This window comes from Pimephales promelas, chromosome 11 (genome assembly GCF_988280905.1).
Source record: "Pimephales promelas chromosome 11, fPimPro1.hap1.1, whole genome shotgun sequence".
Classification (NCBI taxonomy): Eukaryota; Metazoa; Chordata; class Actinopteri; order Cypriniformes; family Leuciscidae; genus Pimephales; species Pimephales promelas.
Window position 1 is genome coordinate 14,763,876 of NC_142779.1, and position 5,964 is coordinate 14,769,839.

Consider the following 5,964-nt stretch of genomic DNA (forward strand, 5'->3'; position numbering starts at 1 on the left):
ATTTTCTATACAATTGTGTTTTTCAGTCATGTACAGTAACATATTCTAAGACTTTAAAGGAACACTCTGACTTTTTGGGACTTAAGCTTATTCACCATATCCCCCAGAGTCAGATAAGTCCATACATACCTTTCTCATCTACGTGTGTGCCGTAACTCTGCCTGACCCACCCACTGCTAGCCTAGCTTAGCACAAAGACTGGTGGTAAATAGCAGTTTACCTAAGTAAACTAAGTCAGTAAGTCAGCAGTCCCGCTAGCATACTAATCCTAATAAGTGTCAAAATAACACCAACATTTTCCTATTTAAATGTTGTGATTTGTATAGTCACAGAGTGTTCAAATAACAAAGTCACATGAGACACAGCCATCTTCTAACCGTATACACACTGGATACTATATTCTCAGAAGGTGAAGCACTTCTTCTATGCAGTGATTTTCTCACAGCACCTGAGAAGCCCCGTGGTGAGGAGCAGAGAGTTCGCTCAGAGTGTTGCGCTAATCACTCTGACCAAGTAGAAGTGATTCACCTTCTGAGAATATAGTTTCCTGTATGTATACGGTTTTGAAGATGGCTGTGTCTCATATGACCTTGTTATTTGTACACACAGTGACTATAAAAAACACAACATGTAAATAGGAAATGTTGGTGTTATTTTGTCATTTATTAAGATTAGTATGCTAGCTGGATCTGTTTACCTCCAGTCTTTGTGCTAAGCTAGGCTAACAGTGGGTGCGTCTGACTGTTACGGCACGCATAGAGATGAGAAGGGTATGTGTGGACTTATTTAACTCTGGGGGATATGGTGAATAAGCCAAAGTCCCAAAAAGTCCAAACAGAGTTATAAACAACAACGTCTGTCATACTTTTAGGCCATAAGCTGGATTTTGGAGGGCATGTTTTTGTTAACTTCCTCCAAAGGTGTATTTTAGTTTATTTGGATAAATAATGCCCATAAGCTATAGGTGCAAGCATGTGCTACACTGGGAATTCCAAAAAGGACCTCTTCTCCCTTGATGGCTATTCCAGCTTGCTTCTCGAGACCTCCATCCCTGGTTTTGGTGACCACGAACATGTTGAGTACAAATGAAGTGATTTCCTCTTGGATGGCTGCAGAATCGTCGTCATCACAAAACTGTGAAATATACAAGAGAGAATTTAACCTACTTTTTGTTTGCTAATGTGAAGAATGCATACAGCTCTTTGCTCTAAACAGAAATCTTGGTGGGATTACGTGCTGTGGTAGTTTTGTTCTATATACTTATGTACATTTGTGCAAGCATGTGCTCGAAGAATGTGCAGTGTGGTGTAGGTCTATGTATTTTATAATGTTAACTTCAAAGAATACTAATAGTAATTTAAAAATGTGGTAGCATTGGATCTGGACGGGAAGGATAACTCTGATAGTTGGAAGTGGTGTGTTGTGATTCTGCCTTCTCACACAGTGACACAGGGAGTGTCGCAATTTCGGTTTCATATCGAATACCAGCCATCATTTCTACTAAAGAAAAGGACAAAAATAGTAACGCACAGTAACTTGGATAAGTAAATTTAATCTGATTACGTTTTTGGAAATAGTAGCGCATTATTGCTTGTGACTGACAAAAGTGTTCAGATTTCAGTTACTTATCCAAGTTACTGAGCATTACTATTTTTGTCTTTTTTTTTTTTTTGTGTCGAAATGCCAGCATCACTGGTCATGAGTAAGTGTGTCACATGTACTGTATTGAAGAACACTAAAACTTTCTATATAAACAGGACAACAGGAATTTTGCCATTTGACATTATAACTATACCCCCAGTTTTCTCACTACAATAAACCAATTTAGAGAAATTTACAAACCTTTATCCAGTGTAGCCTACTTGTCAGGAGGATCACCTGGTAAGGACACAGTGTTATAGTTAACTGACCAATGCAAGTAACCAAAAACATGGCAAAAAATTGTAAATAGCCTAATTAAAAATAGTTTAACATTTTACTCTCTCCACAACACTGCAATTAGTTGACCTGCTCATCAGTAAGCAAATTTTCTTCAGTTTCGGTTTAATTGTTAGCCTACTTTGGGTTTGTTTTCCCTCGGAGCTCCGATGGGGAAGCGTGCAGCGAACCGCGTCATTCTGAAGGCGGGACTATGTTCACGAGATGATTGACGGCTGAAAAACCCCAATGAGCGCTCTAACCATAAAGTATAAAAAACACCTTTTACACAACCATGAAGAAAAACAGAGCGCGCAAACTAAATCAATATTTCTAAAAATGCGCCCACGTTTGGACTGGAGTTATTCGCGGATGCTGTCAATTCCATCTATGTGAACACAAATAAATTATAAGGATATTATAATGGTTATCTGCACTATTTGACAAAAGAAAAAAAAAGAAAGAAAGACAGAAAGTCATTGCAACTCAGTTTTGTCATAAATAGTGGCCAAATATCCAAGCTGGAATCTTAAATCTTTCTAATATGATAGTCAGTTTTTAGATCAAGTAAAATGATTTAACGAGTTAATTTTAACGCTGGAGCTGTCCGCGATCTTAGGTAATGTCGTCAGACAATTAGAATAGCATGTCAGTGGCAAAACAAGTAGGTTTTGTGGATGTAAAAGAACGCAATTACCCATATTAACGTACGATTTGCCTAGGCCTAACGTTAATTCTTTCGCATCTACACACTGAAGCGGTCTAAGCCTGGCCAATTTAAAAGATTGTTGTTCCCATCAGTCACTTAAACACAAATACATATTTTTTTAAAGAATAAAATTAGGCCCAGGTTGGGGGAAAAAAACGATTGATGTTACCCTAATTTATTCATGGCTGCTCTAAAAATCCACGTGCTTGCACTAACATTACATTATTTTATTGCTGGATTATAACGCTGGCTTTAAATTACACTAGAACAAACCATTCTATGGCCACTTGCAAAGTTTCAATTAATGTTAGACTACACGTAAAGCAACATAAAGCAATCCCAGCGTTGCCACATGGTAATTAACAGAAAATCCACGTACGACAAAGCAATCTTCAAATTACATTTAAAGCCTAATTTTTGTACAACAATTGGAACACTGTAAAGAATGTACAAACCCAAGTAACCTTAATTGTTAGCCTACTTTTCTAACTTTAACCTACCTTGAGTTCAGTCTCCACGTGTAGGCTTCCTCTTCGTTTGAAATGCAAGGAGTTTCCAGACCAAAAAACAGGAAGGGGAGTAATTTTTTGCACTGAGTAAATTAAACAAGGTATTGTTTGTTGAGTGCATGTGCCTAAAAAGATTGGCTGAGATTACTTAGATTAATTTTGTAAGGTAAAAATATGCACATTGTCTTGTGTTTTGAACAAATGAAGATAAATTCAAAACCAGATATATTATGTAAAGATATAAACGTAACATTGTATTGTTAATATTACACATTTTAACTACGTAACATTTACATGCACTCAGAATCATTTTTTTCAGTGTGGGGAAGATTGAGCTTTTCTGAAAACTCAAATGCAAATGCCAAATATTTGAATGTGGAGCAGCAAGCTCATTGAAATTGTGAAATTTCTAAAAATCCCACATCCAAAAACATGTTGAGTGTCTGTCACATTCAAAAGTCGCTCTTATACTTAAAGATTATAAAAAGATTATGACTTTACTCTCCAGATGTGCTGCAGTGCTTGAGTCATTTTTTTTTTCTTGAGTCATATTTGAGTCATTATATATGATGATATAAAACTTTGTGTGTGTGTGTCTGCTGTGGCTTAGCACCAATAAAAGTATATTAAACTTCCAGAAGAATGCACCACCCTATTATGGTTTTTCTAATCTTGGAAATGAGTTTAGGGATCAAACACATTTCCATTTGTGTGTGCTCTGTTTAGTCTACAGCTTTCCATTTGTCTTTCTTACTCATATTTGTTTAGGTGTGGTGAAGCACTTTGCAGCGTTTTTGCACCAATCGTGTTTTGGATTTATGAAATCTTACTTTTTAAATCACTCATTTAATTATAATCCCCAATAGGGGATTACAAGGGCCCTTTCCTCTGAAAAAAACAAAACAAAAAAACATTGCAGTGACGAAATAGAATATACAGTCTGAAAAGACAATTCAGTAAATAAACATTTGAGATTCTGTAATGGGATGTAGAGGATGTGGATGGATGTCTTTGATGGCAGAATATAAGTGGCGCTCACATGTGTCACCATGGAGACGAGTCTCCGAGGATCCGTGACTGTGTCCCCTTGTATGAGTCCCTCTTCTCTCACACTCACACTCACTTCTCTCACACTCATTCTCCCTGTTCTCGTAACACCTAGCGTAAATCAGCTTCAAACACACACATATATGCACATACTGTTCATACCTATACATTATATCATATATTATTTGATTTGCAAAGCATTTTTATTAGAGAATATTAGATCGGATAAATATTTCTGGTGCAAGATGATTACCTAATCATTTCATTTTCTATTAAATTTTGGAATTTGATGAATTCTTTGACATCTGCAATACTGGCATCATTAAATACCAGCCAAAAACAACTTTCTGCAAAAAATCCCTCCGGCAGAGCTCGCTTTAAGCCATAGGCAGAACGCCAGCGCAGAATTGCTGCATTTCTCCAGCTCAGCATTTCCTAACTATTTATTTGTCTTTGAACAGCGCTGCATTTTTAAGTCTTCATTTTCCATCACCTCATTCTAGGTTTGAGGAGGTGAGAGCCACATCCACTATGAAACATTATTGTATTGATTGGTATAAATATGAAGATGTGGTTTTAATGAAAATGTGTGCGTGCGTGTATGCTTATCAGAGAGAGAGAGAGAGAGGCAGAAGAGTATTTATAGAGCTTTTGGTTCCTCTCGGTCTAATGTTTGTGTTGATGGATTGGGTGTTTTTTGGTCAGGTAGGCATTCGGGCCGCTCTCAGCAGGATCCCAATGAGTGCTGCATTGCAGTGAAAAGCAAAGAGCAGACATTAGGACTCAGTGTTTGTGTGTGTGAGTGTGTGTGTGTTTGAGACAGAGGATGTGTTGTTCTCCCTTGACAATAATACATCTTAATCAGAGCACACAGTTCTGCTCTTTGCCCCCTACCTTCTGGCTGATATACTTCCCATAGCAGAGTAGGGCTCACATATTTCTTTTTATAGTATTTACCATACTTAAACATGCACAGTGACATACAGAAGACTAATAAACAACAATAGTGATGATAATAGATTTGAATAATGCTTTTACAGTATATACATCCCATATATTCTCATGCTATTTAAAATATATATACACTTTCCAGGTGTTGCCTGATTCTTAATGTTAATGGGACATTTTACACAGAAATGAACTTTTACACATCCTTTGTCCTTTTGTCTACACAATGAAAGTCAATGGGCACAAATGTAGTTTTGGACCCCATTGACTTTTTTTTAAGGAATTAATTTATTCAGCAAGGGTGACATTAAAGACTTTAATACATTTTTTACAAAATAAATGGTTTTCTTTTGAACTTTCTATTGATCAAAGAAACCTCATCATCAAGTATCACAGTTTATATTAAACAGAACAACCATTTTCAGCATTGATAATAAGAAATATTTCTTGAGCAGCAAATTAGTGTAAGGGTCATGTGACACTAAAGACTGGAGTAAAGCTTTGCTGTTACAGGAATAAACTATGTATTAAAATATATTAACATAGAGAACAGTTATTTTAAATTGTATTGATATTCCACAATTTTACTGTTTATTACAGCATTTTCAATTAAATAAATGTGTCTTAAAGAGAATAAGAGCAAAAATATCTCCTTTTAGCTTCCATATATATGAAAGAAAATCAGGTTTAGAAAGACATGAGGTAAGTAAATGATGACAGAATTATCCCATTAAGCAACATGTTACATTGAAAACATGTTAACATTGGGAATTTTATTTCTAGTATCCTGGCAAACAGTGAACAAAACAGTGGAAATAAAAGCCAAATCAAGTG

General features: G+C 36.1%; 1 protein-coding gene and 1 long non-coding RNA gene across 2 annotated transcripts in view; one reads left to right on the forward strand and one right to left on the reverse strand.

Moving 5' to 3' along the window:
- The window catches only part of soul2 (heme-binding protein soul2), a 102,666-nt gene that overhangs the window by 67,910 nt on the left and 28,792 nt on the right, over nt 1-5,964 (forward strand). The window lies entirely within an intron of this gene.
- On the reverse strand, nt 776-3,388 carry LOC148977154 (uncharacterized). The gene is made up of 4 exons (XR_016145529.1): nt 3,127-3,388; nt 2,060-2,175; nt 1,843-1,878; nt 776-1,134 (listed from the first exon to the last, which is right to left on the reverse strand). It is a non-coding gene; the product is annotated as an uncharacterized LOC148977154 (long non-coding RNA).